The sequence below is a fragment of the Lepisosteus platostomus genome, chromosome 9, assembly GCF_059453375.1.
Source record: "Lepisosteus platostomus isolate fLepPlt1 chromosome 9, fLepPlt1.hap1, whole genome shotgun sequence".
Taxonomy (NCBI): Eukaryota; Metazoa; Chordata; class Actinopteri; order Semionotiformes; family Lepisosteidae; genus Lepisosteus; species Lepisosteus platostomus.
The window spans coordinates 21,187,008-21,202,284 of NC_142619.1; the positions used below are offsets into that span (position 1 = coordinate 21,187,008).

General features: G+C 37.9%; 1 long non-coding RNA gene across 2 annotated transcripts; it reads left to right on the plus strand.

Annotated features, from left to right (window-relative positions):
* Nucleotides 1-3,264: 3,264 nt before the first annotated feature.
* Nucleotides 3,265-9,407, plus strand: LOC148654632 (uncharacterized). Of its 2 annotated transcripts, none has more exons than XR_015941501.1 (3): nucleotides 3,265-3,414; nucleotides 4,533-6,413; nucleotides 7,995-9,407. It is a non-coding gene; the product is annotated as an uncharacterized LOC148654632 (long non-coding RNA). The 2 variants fall into 2 exon arrangements; XR_015941500.1 differs by lacking the exons at nucleotides 3,265-3,414; nucleotides 7,995-9,407 and adding an exon at nucleotides 3,421-4,299 and having other exon boundaries at nucleotides 4,533-4,660; nucleotides 4,969-5,184.
* Nucleotides 9,408-15,277: the final 5,870 nt, after the last annotated feature.

A 15,277-nucleotide genomic window follows, 5' to 3' on the forward strand; every position in this document is an offset into this window, starting at 1 on the left:
ATCAGAAGAAAGCTCCAAAGCCAAAGCATTGTGTTTTTTTCTTCCTTTGCTATACAGTGTGGACCTCTGATTTTTACCTGGCATTTATGGTATTGTGGCAGGTTGTCCCACTCAACATATTGTAGTAACCATTGGACTACCAGTAGAGGCCACCGCAAGAGGTTTACAAAATAGTTTCAACTAGTGTGTAATGGACACTGACTGTATAACTGAAAATGGAATGTTTGGAATGTGCATTTTCATACAGGGTAAACAATTTGGTTCATTGTATAAGGGTGTGTCACTAGGGAGTAGTTTTCTGGAAATCTTTTTTACTTTATTGAAGCTTTTTGTGTGAAAATATCTTTAAAATAAAGCCAAAAACCTCCTGGACCTCAGTCACAGCTATCATCAGACTTTTGTGTGTGTAGGTCCCCTGAGCCACACTCCAAATGTATAGATCTTCCACAATATGCATTGCCTTCACTCAAAGACTCTAATCTCAACAGACTGAACACTGAGTAATCTGCTACTTATTGAATACATGTAATTGCCTCCTGTACTATGATTGATATGCAGCACACCGCCCACCATAATGGCAGGGGGCGGGCAAGGAGGTGTTACCAACCCAAAAGCAAGGGGGACACAGTCCAGGGAGAGGGCCGGGCGGATGGGTCTGCAGGAGGAGCTAGGCTGAGCAGGGCGCAGCTCTTAGGGGGATCCACTCCAGAGACCAGGATAAGCACAGTCTGTCAGGTTAGGTAGACTACAGAAGGCGCCCTGGACTGGGCCCAACAGTGCACCCACTGAAGACTGGAACCAGAGCCGAGTTCCTGAAGAAAAAGGAGAAGAAGGGGAGAACCACCAGGGTGTGGAGCCGTACTGTATTCCAGAGTGCAGAGTAGAGCTGAAGGGGCCGTTGGGGCAGAGAACCAAGAGTGCGCAAGGAACAGGCCAAAGCAGATTTATCGATGGTGCACCTGGACCAGGACCGGTAAGAGACCCTGGCCTTACCGCCACCACAATCAGCAAACCGGATCAGTTCTGGAAAACAAAGCCGCAGATGGGGATCCCAGCCTGAGTGTGTCAGGAAGCCCTGGCTTCCCAGCAGGGAAGGTCCAGGCAGACAGGGAAACAGGAAATGGCAAAAAGCAGGGAGGAAGACTCTGCTGGGAAACACCGGGTGGTGGTTTGGGAATGACGCAATGCCTGATTGGCGTGAAGAAGCTAAGTAGAGCTTAAATAACCCGGATGGTGTGTGACTTCTCACTGTAGCCCAGTGACCTGAATATCCTGTCTCCTCGGCAGTCAGTGCAGGGCAGGCAGGAGGGTGGAGGCTGAGCCTATGGCCACTACAGCTGCATATACCCCGCCACCTCACAGCAGGGCAGATGTAACAGTATCTGGTGGTACGCCAGTCCATCAGAGGAAAGGCACACTGTCACACCTAGAGCCATTGTAACATGACAGGTTGAATAATAGTGTCTGAATTCTTTGTAGAATTCTTGTGTGAATACCTTAATCAGTATAGTCTATTTCTATATGTATTTCTGTTAAAAGAATATATTTTATGACTCAATTGTTTATTATTTATTATTATTAATTATTAACTGCTTCATCAAATGAGGGTAAGGACTTCAGGCGCTGATGCTGGCAAGCAACGGGCGCAATGCGGGGTACACTGTGGATGGAACTCCAGTCCATCACAGGGCACACTCAGACACAAACACACTTCGGCTGCACACACTTACTCCTACAGTAGGACCAATTTTACCAGAAATTTTACCAGTCTGGAATTGAATCCACTGGAAGACAGCAACGCTAACCACTGCACAACCATGCCATTTGTTTTATAGTAATATAAATCTTCAATACAAATTGTGCCCAAAATTGTGTTGCTTCCTGCAGTTTTGCATACTAAAACATAAAACACAATAACCCAAAATAAACAAGTGGTCTGCATTACTGTTTATTAAAACATTTATACAAAATTAATACCTTTAGTAGAATATGTGAGTAGCAGATAAAACCTCTGGTATCTACAATGTTTACTAACATTCTAGGGGTGTGGGAGGTTAACCTTGCTTTCAGGAGATATATTTCTTTTCATACACTTAAGTGACCATGAATGCAGTAAAAGCTAGGGTGACATGTAGAATCAGAAATGCAAAGTGAAAGATTCAGATTTAAAACTCGAACAACTGTTGCGGGAAAGTATGTGGTTTATCTTCTAGATTAAAACAATGCACTATTGTCCTTTTTTATAGCCAGATGCCAGAAACTAACAGTGACCCTGGTCAGTACTGGGATCGGAGACCTTTGAGGGAAACTACAGTAGGTCGATGTTGTGACACTCGTCCCTAGATCGTAATGGCCACAATGTCTCCTTGTGTTGCAGAGGTTTTGCTGTCAGTAATAAGTCGTTTCAATGGGACGTTAAAACCAGTCAGGTCCTGTATACATTAAAAAGTAAACATTTAATGACACTGGTATGTGAACAGTAGCCTTCTCTTTAATTTAACTGCGGGAACAATTACTTATTCACTTGATCTTCTACTGGTGTATACAAGCCATGTCACCGGATCTGTGCTGCACTAGTGATTCATAAAGTAATGGGGCTATTTTTTTATTTTATAAAACATTCAGGAATTTCAGGCTGAAAAATAAGAAACAAATGCAGTTAATTACATGTAAATAAGTAAAATCATAACCATTATGACAAAATGGTATATTTAAATGCTTTTTAAAATAAATGAATTTAAGTACGTAATGGTAAATAATCTACTGTGAAAATATTGTGTTAAAATAACGCAACTTAGGGTTGGTTTACCAGAAGTAGAAGAAAACAGTGCAAGACGAAAACTTTTTAACGTGTGTTCCTTTGCATATATATTACAGCAGCTTATCTACGGGTACGACAACAAAACGTTTCCCAAAGTTTCGTTTACGTCTCAGATGTCCTCTAAACTTCCTCCAAAATGGCGGCCGTAGCGTCATAAACGTTCATATCACGTTCACTCAGAGACCGTTTGTCATTTTCTTCTAATAGATGGTATTTAAAAAATAGATTTATTTTTCTAGATGTTATTAGAAAACAATATATCTATTGAATTTACTCTTTCTATCTAACAATGATTAATTATTTTAAAATTCCAGCTTCCTGACCTCTTATAGCATCACAGACTCTCCACTAAAACTGTATCTTTTCTTTTTACCAAGATTTACGGTAACATGTGTTAATGACTCTCATTACATCCGGATTCTGGAGGACCGGAAAGCGTCACAAAGACTTACAAGTCGGTGTCTGATTGGCTGTTGCCTTGGAAATAGTCACGTTTTGAGATTCGGGGATTCTCATTCTGGTTGCGGCGGTTCTGTGAGTCTGTCACAACTTGAGCGCTTTCTTGGGAGGTGTCGCGCTTTTTGCGATTGCAGGTACTGTTTCTTCTGTTAATATTCCTTAAGGATTCAATTTGTACTTGTACGAATCTGCTCACAACGTAAGCTGTATTGGCGATTCTGTTTGAGTAACGTTGTGTGACTGGTGCAGCTGTTTCGGTTTTAACGGAGGACGCCTTCCGTTATCGATATTTGACGATTTGAAAAGAGGCTAAAAGTCTTTTATGAACAGTCTGTTTCGTAATATAATGTGCATCGACATCATGGAGACACAAAGGGAGATCGAAAGTGTCACTTGTCGGAGAAAGAGGCTTCTAAGATGGAAGCAGGGGAGCTGTTTCCGTGATGATGGCGAGAAACGTTTGAAGAAGTGGACGAGTGACTTGGCGAAGCTTGCTGCCAGGAAGTACCGAAGGCGAGGCCGGTGTGGACGGGGCTGTAGAAGTCACAGGTGTCAGAATCGTGTTATACTAAACCCCTGCGAAATCGCCTATAGGCCAAGGCCTGCTCTTGGCAATGGCGACGTTCTTGCCAGAATGGGCGCCCCCGAAAATACTACACAGTATTTAATGCACATTGAGTATGAGGATCTGGTGAGCGACACAATGTCAGACTCGAAAAGCGATACTAAAAGAAACCTGGATGACGCAATTGATGTTTCTAGCCACAGGCAACCAGAGCTGCTGTACAGTGAGACGACACCACAAATCGTTTATTCTTCCCTGGACTATGAATTTGAAGATTCCTTTGAATTTCAACAGAGAGACTTTGAGAACATGTTTATGTCCTGCCAGGAATCGGTTTGACTGTGTGGGGGGAGGGAAAGCTGCAATTGAAAAAAGCCAAAGAGGGCTTTAGATGCCTGTTGAAAAGCTTACAGAAACGACCTTTTTGCCGTGTATAGTAAGGAGAATGTACGGAGTAAGTTTTGTTGTAATTTAAATTTGTGAGAAGGATTATGTATGTTGTGTTTAATCTATGTTCTGAAATGTAAATAAGGGGTGTCTTGGGAGTCGGTGTGCCACAAAATGACACAAATGGAAACTGTTCTGTAAATTTGAAATTTGTTTCTCTTTCACAGATTTGATCGTTTTGTGCTGACTGGTTCCGCTTTAAAAAAAAGTCATTATTAATGGAATTTCCTTGTCTCGCAGCAATGCATCTGCGGTCTGTCGTCAGAGGGCGCACTTTCCCGAGTCTTGCATCCTGCAGACCTTAAAATCCTCAACTCACGGGAGTGTGCGAATTCAGATCTGCCTTTGGCATCTGGTGTGGTCTCCAGGTAAATGTGTCAGCTGATGGTACAGGTACACTGGCATGTTTGCAGAAGCAGTTGTATTATCTGCATCTAGTGATTAATGCTGAAAACTAGTACTGTGTATCTGATGTTTAAATTGCTTTAGGCACTGTGTAGGTGTACAAAGTGTCTTTGGTATTTAAATATTTGTTAACGGGACACTTTTTTTTCTTTAGGATAAGTGCCTTCAGACTGCATGGAGAATGTATTGTGCAAAGTGAAAACTATTACTGGGGGATATTTATGGCGCGCGTCTGTACCTTAACTTGTACGTTTTTTTATTCTGAAACTAGGTCGCAATCCTATGGATCTTCAATGCGTGCAGTTGGGTACTTGATGCCCTCCCAGTGCACCTCCAAGCCACCCGTGTTTCTTGGGTTAAGGGAGTAGCGACATTTGTTAAGTCATTGTTAATCAGTTTTTAAATTTTGCTGACGGGTATGCCTTATTGGATGTAATACCTTGTCTGGTTTCATTTGACAAACCTAAATAAAACAGTCTACAAAGTACCACTCGTCTGAGAAGAATTCATTGTGAAACCTTAAGATATTCACTACGTTAATTGTGCTCAATGAAGTATTGACATATCTGTAGCCTGCATTTGTTTAATGTAAAAATCTAAGAGTGCAACCTAAGGATTTGTAATTGTGCATAATGATTTTAGAAGCAGAAATTCACATTGGTTTCTGTACACATTGTGTAAACCTGCTGTGATACAAGTATTATTAGAATAAATCTGAACATATGCAAATATTTAGAGATTATACTAGCAGTTAATATAGTAGAGTTAGCAGGTCATTTTTTCTTGTGTCTGAATGTTCTTACAATCCTTTCCTTCTGTGCACATTATTATACTGGCACAATGGAGTACCGTTTTGTGACAAACTACAACTAGGTGGACCCTATAACAGGTAATGGGATACTTTGGATTAGTTCAAGTTATTACTAAAATAAAATGCTGCCTTTAAAAATATATAAGACTGAATTTTGTGTATTTAATATGTGCATTCCTGATATAAACAATCGACAAACTTATCAGAAAATGTCACGGGTAAATTCTACATGGGTGCAGAGAGACCTGGTGGTGAATTGAAATGAAAAACGAACCAAAATGAAAATGTTTTGGAGTTTTTTTTCTATTGAAGTAAGCTTTCCATTGACATGATATACAAATACTTCATACTTTTACACATTAATTCTAAGTTTCATAGTTTGAAAATATTAAAAGGTAGATGCTGTGTCTGTAACTTTGTACTGACCTTAACATTTAAGAGGAAGACAGAGGAACAGCTGTTACAGTCCCATCATTGACAGAAATATCCCTCTATCTTTGTTGGTCAGCAATTTGGATGTCAATTTGATGCTTTTCACAATTTTTCAGATCATGTAAAAACATCTGTAAGTCATCATATGTCCATTTGAAAAATGTCTTGATTGTTTATCAATTTTGAAAATGCTGACAAGGTAGTAGTTAATCTTGCCTTGACTGCTGTAATGCTCTCCTTTGTGCTCTGCCCTCAAGCTTGTTAATCAAATTACAACTTTTCCAGAACAGCGCTGCCAGGGTACTCACGGTAGCAAGGAAGTTAGACCACATCACTACTATTAAGCAAAGCTCCATTGACTCCCTATTTACCAGAGAGTGGATTTTTGTTTCTGTTTTTAAGGTTTTAAAAGAAAACAATCCCATCTCCCTGACAACTTTTTTTCCAAACTTCATCCCAGTCTTCAAGATCAGGTAATCTGCTGCAGGGCCCTAGAACAAAGCTACGTACTATGGGCGGTGGTGCCTTCTCTGCCTGTGCGTCTTGCTTGTGAAATAACCTCCGTGATCATTTCAGACCAGCAGTTTCAACTGGGATCTGTAAAAGATCTTAATTTCCTTCTTTGCCAGCAACCCTATCTACATCCAGTATTATAAATTGTTGGTTACCAGTTTTTTTCCTTCATAGAAGTTTACAGTTTACATTGAAGCATATTGAGATCAACTGTAATTAAATTTGCTATATAAATGTATTTTTTAATTCAAATCATAAATTAAGATAGGATCACTTGACTAATTCCTTTGTTCTGCAGTTTCTGTTTACAGATTATGAATTTATTGTAGTATAAAAGTGCCATCTGAATTTATCGAGTCATTAAAAAGTAGCAGTTGGTGAGTTTGTATTAAAATATTGTAAAATTATAGTAGTACTCTACTATAAGGGTTTCACAGTTTTTGTGTAAACTGCACTGTCCAAAACATGTTCGTTGGGTGATCCAGGTTTGGTTTTTGTTACATCCAGACATTTTCAACAGTAGTGTTAAGAGATTTGTAATGCATGCAGGATTTCATCATCCAGGACTGAAGTTTGGGTATGACTGTTGTGTGAAAAATTTACATTTGTACGAAGGTCTTGCATAAACTACTAAAGAGCCAAAAAATCTCTATTTATAACTAGATTTTTTATTCTAATAATATGCATTGAAGTTACATGAATGTGTAGTATTTTACTAAGAACTTTGATTTCATTCTAATACTAACCTCTAAATTATGGAGGGGAAATCCCACTATGACAGGTATAAAGACATGATTTAACTTGCCTGGGACTGTTCTAAAAGTGTAAAGTAAAAAAGTACTGAACATCTAGTTGACCAGCAATTAGAGATCAGCCTGACCTGTAAGTTATTTGATGGGTAAAGCAAAGAGTGCCCATTTCATATAAAGAGGGATTTCCAAATTAAGATTCTTGACTAATTTAGGGCAAAATAATGGTACATTGACAGGCTAGTTTGATGTATAGTAGTCATAGTCAGTATAGTCCAAACTAAATGGGTACAGAAATGGTAATTGTCCCCTACCATTTTTGAAGGTTTCCGAGCTATTTCCCACTGGACTTGAATTTAATGTAAACTGTCAAATGTTCTTTTTTTGAATACTAACTTTGACATTTTAATGGGTTACTTTTGAAAATTTCCCATCTAATAAAAGACACTTTGATATACTTGCCAAGAAGAAGGTAATGCGAGCTGTGAATATAGTCAGCTTTCTATCGCAATCTTGACTTGTGCTTGAATCAAAATTAGTTACATTTCTCTAGTAACTGCAAGTGTCTTACTTTTTTTTTTCCTGTTTAAATGTCCGCTTGCATTTTGGTGCTAGGTTAAATTACAATCACCTTCATAGGTAATGAGTTGTGCTGTAATTCTTCAACACGATATACAATTTACTTTATGAAAGCTTTGCTGGAATCGGCCAAACTTCACATTTCTCAAACTACCAGGGTCATTAGCACCATGCAAGGAAAATAGCACTGAGCCTTCTTCTATAATGTTTTAGATTGGAGATCGCATTGGGAGGGATGATATACCATTCCCCGTGAAAGAGGTTTTCTAAATCCTTGATATCCTTGGGTCTGCGCTTACGGACAGCCGTCTTTAATTCAGACTGCAAGTCTTCAGTAGGGTTCATGTCTGGAGACTGAGTGGCCATTGCAAAATGTGTATTTGTGGTCAGTTACCCATTTCTTTGTGGCTTGTAATTATGTTTTGGGTCGTTATCATGCTGGAATTTTCACTTGAGCCCAAATTTAAACTTCCTGGTAGAGGAAGCAAGGTATTTGACTAAAATATCTTGGGATTTGGTAGTGTTCATGATGCTGATGACCTTAACAAGGGCCCCAGAACCTGTAGAAGCAAAATAGTCACATGATATCGGTGACTTACCACCATATTTTACATTAGGTGTTTTCATTTCTGCATGTGCATCCTTCGCTGCTGTGTGGCCAAAGAGCTCTATTTTCATCTCGCCTGACCAGAACACCCAGTACCATTCCAGGTGCCAATGCTGTTTACCAAACTCCCAAGTGCTTACATTTGTTGGTTGTCCTCAGAAACGATTTATTGGTCTGGCAGCATTTCCAAATCAAATGTTGGCATTGAGGAGGTGTCTAATTGTAGATTTGGAGACTTGGTGACTCCAAGATGTGACCAATTTCTGTAATTCTCCACCTTACCTCCCAAACCATCTTCACTGTGCGCAATGACAAAATACACTTGTCCTTTACCAGGCAAATGTTTTACCCATTGCCTGATTTATGAAGGAAACAACAATTTATCTTTTCATTTGTGAGTTCTTTGCCTTTCCACCATGTATGGTGGATTACAAAGCAATTTTATAATAGAATGGTAATGCAAATTTAAATTTATTTTATATTCTTTAAAACAATCTTTAAGGGATGCCAGTGATTTCAACACCAATCTTTTCGAGAAATAAAACCATTGTAAACAAAACTTTTCCTATGGGTTATTGCATCAGAATACAATAATATAGACTCAGTACCATATTACCCTATTAGTGGGAGTGTTGCCACAGGTGATGAGGTGATTTAAGATGCTGAATGTCAAGCTTACTGAAAATCAACCAGTTTCAAATTCTTCCTGAAGTGCACAGCACATTGAATAGAACATGCATTCTGTATGTTCTTGCAAATCCTCATGATCTTCCAGTTGTTTTTTGATTGACATAAATGTTACCCCTTGAATGCATATTTATATTATTTATTTTTCATTTTATACATTGTCTATTTTGTAAACAATTGTATTCTTGTTTGTGATAAATTAACTTGTAGTTAATTTACCCATGTCTCTGGTGCATCTGGTGTTCTTTTATAAAGTTTTTGTTTTGCCCATGACTCCATTATCCATTTCTATAAAACGTGAAAATAAAAATAAAAATGATGAACTAAAACCCATATACTGTTACCAGTGTTTTTTGGAAAAATGCGGTTATACACTTCTTTACCAGAAGAGGGTGCTTAAAGCACATCACTAGATCTTTCAGTTTTGTTGTCATATAACAATAAAAAATAACTTTCTCTTGACACCTTCTTTTCTACATACGTTTTTTTAATATTACATAACTTAGTTAATTTTTCTAAAATGGTAATCGAAAATGATTTTTTAGTGTCTAACATCGACAATGGGGAATTGCTTAAAATCATGTGTAGTACTGCTTGTCAATGGGATTCCACAGAACACAAAAATGAATTTGACCATGCTATCAGCATCTTAATATGATGAAGTCCATGGTGTCGATTTGTATTTGTTGTATTTCCTGGTTATATTTACATCTTTCAGACTCAACCAATAATTTGTTACTACTCACAGCTTTATATTTGTGATAACGAGTTAAAGTTGTATCAGGCTGCAGAGTTGTTCTGTTCACTTACCACAGCAGTAGATAATTTCTTATTCAGGTCTGCAGCTGGGGCATGATCTTACCCTATGGCTTCCAAGACACCAGTTAGACTAAATATTTTGGAAATGTGTTGCCTTTACAGCTTGTTATTCTGAGACACCATAAAATAAATTGGAATAAATGCACATCTTTTTGTAATTTACTGTTGTAAGATGCTGGTCTTGGAAAATAGTACCAGTTTCTGAGGTATAGGTATTAAACTGAATGGAACACCTAAATGCATAATGGTATTTTATGACATGAGCAGCACAGTGACGGTAGTAAGCGTTGATGCCTTGGAGTGCTGTGGGCCTGGGTTCAATTCCAGACTCGGGTTGCTATCTGTGTGGAGTTTGTATGTTCTCGCAGTGTTCTTGTAGGTTTCCTCTGGGTGATCCAGTTTCGTCCCACATACCACAAACATACTGGTACTGTAGGTTAATTGTCTTCTGGGAAAATTGTCTCTAGGTGTGAGTGTGTGCATGTATGTATTTGTGTCTGTCTGCCCTGTGATGGACTAGCATGCTGTCTAGGACGTACTCTGCTTTCAACCTGTTCCTTGCTGAGATAGGCCCCCTGATTCCAACCTAACCCTCTATTGGAAGAAGCGACTTGAAAATGGATGGTATATAACATCTTTCCAATACATGGATTCTGATGCTTAGAGTGAGGCAATTAATGAAAAAATGAATTGCGGTGTCACATCAGCAACTGACTTGCTTTAAGTGAGTGGTTTTCAAACTACAACAGTTACGCTTCTAACTTTAAATGCAATGCATTGGAAGTCAGCATTAATGTCACAGTAGGTAAAAGTGGTTCTTTTTTGGAATTAATGTAATACTTTTATAAACACCTACAGACAGTACAGACCTTTGCTAACAATTCTCGTAAAATTATTTTTCAAAGGTATGACCTATTTGTGATGTCATAGAAACGTGCTGAAAGCATGGTAATTTATAGACGTCATGTCTCGCATGTGTCTGTGAAATGCATAAAGCTTTAAAGTCTATAAAAATTGTAGATGAACAGGGACTGCTGGTCCAACTGTGAGTCACGTTATAATGACAGAAGGCAGACGTGGCCAAATGAGCCTGTTGTACGTGATTCCTTCTCAGTGTTCCTATAATCAGTAGTAGGGAATTTGCGTTTCTCAGAAGTATTTGTTGGCACAATGACAAAATTGTTGAACTCTGTTCATTGTTGCTGTCTGTTATGCCACTGAGGATTCCCTGCTCCATCGACAAATGACACGGGTATTTTAAAGCTTGAATTAATTTAACCTTGCCCAGGGAATGGTGCCCATACTTTTTCCTGGTCTATGAGGGCCCATGCGCCTGCACATTTTATCTGTCTTTTTAAAGCAACAGTAACTGAAGAAAGAGATGGAAAAATCTTTCCAATGTTTCCAGTTAAACTAGAAACTAGCTGATTGAACTTGGTAAAAGCTGAGTTCGATGTGAACCTGTAGGGATGCTTGTTAATGACAGGATTGGACAGGACTTCACAGAAACAAGGATTTTCCAACCTTGGAAAATTTCTAAAGATACAGAACAGTTTAATCATTTCTTAAACAGGTAATTTGTTAAATTAAGTGATTAAGACCCAAAGGTCCCTTAACTGAACAAACACTTGTTAAGTTACCAAATAACTTGCGTTTATAAACTTTACAAAAGTACAGTGGCTCTGCGGCTAAGGATCCGCGTCTGTGGCTGGAAGGTTGCCGGTTCGTATCCCGTGGCTGGCAGAAGAATCCTACTTAGTTGGGCCTCTGAACAAGGCCCTTAACCCCAACTGCTCCAGGGGTGCTGTATAAATGGCTGACCCCAAGCTTCTCTCCATGTCTGTGTCTCATGGAGAGCAAGTTGGGGTATGCGACAAAAGACAAATTCTTAATGCAAGAAATTATATATGGCCAATAAAGTGATCATCTTCTTCTAAAAGGTTAACTGTACAATTAGTAGATTACAGACCCTTAATCTAAAACATACAAAGGCACATCCACACTTGCAAAAAACATCTGTTGCTGAACGTGTGCAAAATATTGAACATTCCAATCATGAAATAATGCACAGAATTTAAAAAGGACAGAAACCATAGTGTACTAAAATGGCAACATTACTGTTAAAATTTTCTTTTAACTGTACCTGAAAATACTTAGTCATAATAGTTTATTTGATATATTTTATTATTTAGTGTTCCTCTGTTTTTTAATGCCTATTTTGTAATTCTGAATTGTATGTTTAGATGATGTCATTGGTTTTCCAAGTAAATTGACTTAAAGAGGTACAGTATATGCTGTTATTGATGCTCACACCTTTATTAATGTGCTGTAAAGGCACTCGGAAATAAAACCACCATAAAACAGCAAATAAAATAATAATAGAATAAAATCTTCAGTACAGAGATCTGTGTTTTATAAAGCATATATTGAGCAACCAAGAACTATCTTTTCCTACCTTTTAAAACTCCCTCAATAGCTTCATGTAACACAAACTGTATTATAATATATTCAAAGCAGCAACAAAGTGATTTCCCAGCAAAAGGAAGCTGCAACGTTTTGTTTTTGCTGTAGTCAGCTCTCTTTTGGAAACCCTAGCATTATTGTGTACTGCTTACTGACAGATTTAGTGCAGATAGCCAGGCTGCCACTGAACAGCCATGTATGTGCATGGAGTAGAGACAAAAGGTGACCTTCAACTTTGCTAGCAGTGTTTGTCGCATTGATTCATTTGGCAGAGAAAGCAGCCGGGAAAAGGGCTAAATAATTCCTCACTCCCCCTTTCCCCACTAACTCCTAACAGTAAACATCCTGTTCTTTCTTGGTAGCTTGGTGACACTGATGAACAGGTGGTCTCTCACTCGCCTAATACCTTTTCGTTTTTTATTGTATTTTTTCTGCTAAGTTTTATTTCCACTGGTTCCACTTGATGGCACTGTTGTTCAACAGTATTCATAGTTTATCACAAAAAGTATATACTGTAGCTTCAGCTTTATCAAAAGAGTTGTATATTCCAGTGTAACAGATCATTTATCATAATTCTACTTTTTGAAAAAGTATTACTGTTCACTACATTGAATTTACAAAAAATATGCATTGTATGTCATAGCTCTTACATTTTGAATATATAAGCATTTTTCTCCATTAAATTAAATTTTCAAATTATATCATTCCAAGAAATATGTAAGGAATGTTGAACACCCAAGTAGTATTTGGAATATTCATTGTTTTCTCAGATATGACCTAAATTCTGTGCAAACCACTGCCAGCTTTGAATTTTTAGATGACTTTGTGAAATTATGCACATTTGAGGCAGAAATTTAGAAGGGAATTTTCATGTAGATTTATAAATGTGTGGTTATAGAAATGTGTTCCACTTTTGGAAGTGCAGGTCAGAATATGATGTCCCTTAAATCCTAACAGTCTTGGATAAAATCATAAAGCAAATTTATTTAGGATCAGATTGCAATAAAGTGGCACAGTGGTATAGAGTTTAGCATTGTTGACGTGCAGTGCTAGGGTCCTGGGTTCAATTCCTGGGCTATCTGTGTGGAGTTTGTATGTTCCCCCCATGCCCGCTTGGAGTGCCATGCCAGCACATTGGTTAGCATTGCTGCTTCAAAGTGCTAGTGTCATGGGTTTAAATCTGGACCAGGGGTGCTGTGTGGAATTTGCATATTCTTCCTATGCTTGTGTGGGTTTCCTCTGGGTCCTCTGGTTTCCTTCCACAGTCCAAAGACATATAGGTAGGTTAAGTGGAAGCTGGGAAAATTGGCCCAGGAGCTCTGGATCCTCCCAAACCCTCTCTTGGATAAAGTGGTTAGAAAGTGGATGGATAGATAGTGATATGTAATATAAATTACAATAACTTACTAATATTGAACCTTTAAAGAAACATTACATTTTTTAGAAGAATAAATTATAGATATTTTGGATATTGATAAAAAGTTTTGATGTCTTTTTGATTAATTGATCAGTCACGACTGTGATACACTCTCACGTCATGCATGCTGGTTTTCAGAAGAATAAAGTATAGGGATTTTGGCTATTGATTAAATGTTTTTGGTGTCATTTTGATTTATTGATCATTCATGACTGAATGTTTTACACTTGAGAGACTTTGTTGCATAAGCACTAAATGACCTCACTAGTGAAAATGCCAGTTGGTCACAAATGATGAGGTGAATTGGACTGTTGAATGTCAAGCATGGTGAAAATCAAGAATGAAAAGCACAAACATGGAACCAATAAGAAAATGTATTCATATCATCAGTGTTTTGGAAACTGGACTGTCACCTCAAGTAGATTCACCAATAGTAGAGACAACTCCTGTAGCGAAGAACCAAACTATTGTCCAGACAACCCTGATGATTGTCAGCAAGTATGGCGTATGTGTGGCCACAGACCAGGTGGCAGGGAGCTTCAAATGCAGTGGGCTGGACACAAGTCACCATAGAACTCAGAATGCCTGTTGATGGCAACCTTCTGTTGTGTTTCGCCAATATTGCCCTAGGACCTTCCTTGTTTTTCACTCTTGTAACAAAATTATAGCTAAGCTTCATTATTTTGTGTTGTCAAGTATGTTCATTGAGAGCCCTGATAACAAAAGCAGTTTAAAGTTCTTAAAACAATTAGTATGCTGTGGACATTCCTTATAAATACAATATAGCCAGAAAACACGAAAGGCTTAAGAGTATACTGTACAACTAAACAGGGAGATAAATGTAGTTTTCAATATCATTGCATGGAGAATTATTTAAAACACACATTTTACTATAGTAAACTGTAAACCTAACTGAGCAGGGGGTAGGACCTTAAATTTTCAAATGTAATATAATTGCTATTGGTCCAGATAGATATGAATGAGTTGAAATATTTCTGTTCATTCTCCTTCTCAGGTGAAGTGAATGGAGTACCAATAAAATTTGTTGATTGAGTATTGTAGAAACATGTGGTAGCTTTTTGTTTTTTTTTATAAGGGAATGACAGAGCCAATCTGAGTAAACAACACAAGCTTTGGTTTCCTTCATTGTCTCCAGATTCAGTAAGAGACACCATTAATGCAGCTTCGCATACCAGTTTGTCTATCACGTACAGAACCAAAGGCTCTACAATAAAAATTAAATCATTCTGAAAAAGCATGTGACAGCCAAACATAAACTGCTATGCAAATTGAAGACTGACTTAAATATAAGTTAATGGACTGCTGAAGTTGGCATTGATGTTGCTGATGCTTTTTCATACAACTTAGTTTTTATTATTTTTATCTTTTCAATATTTTTGTCATTTCTATTTTTTAAGTAGATTTGTAGTTTTTTTAATTGTTTTTTTTTTCGTTGTACTTTTTGCCTCTTAAATTTGATGAGCACAAAGTGTGAAATTTGTC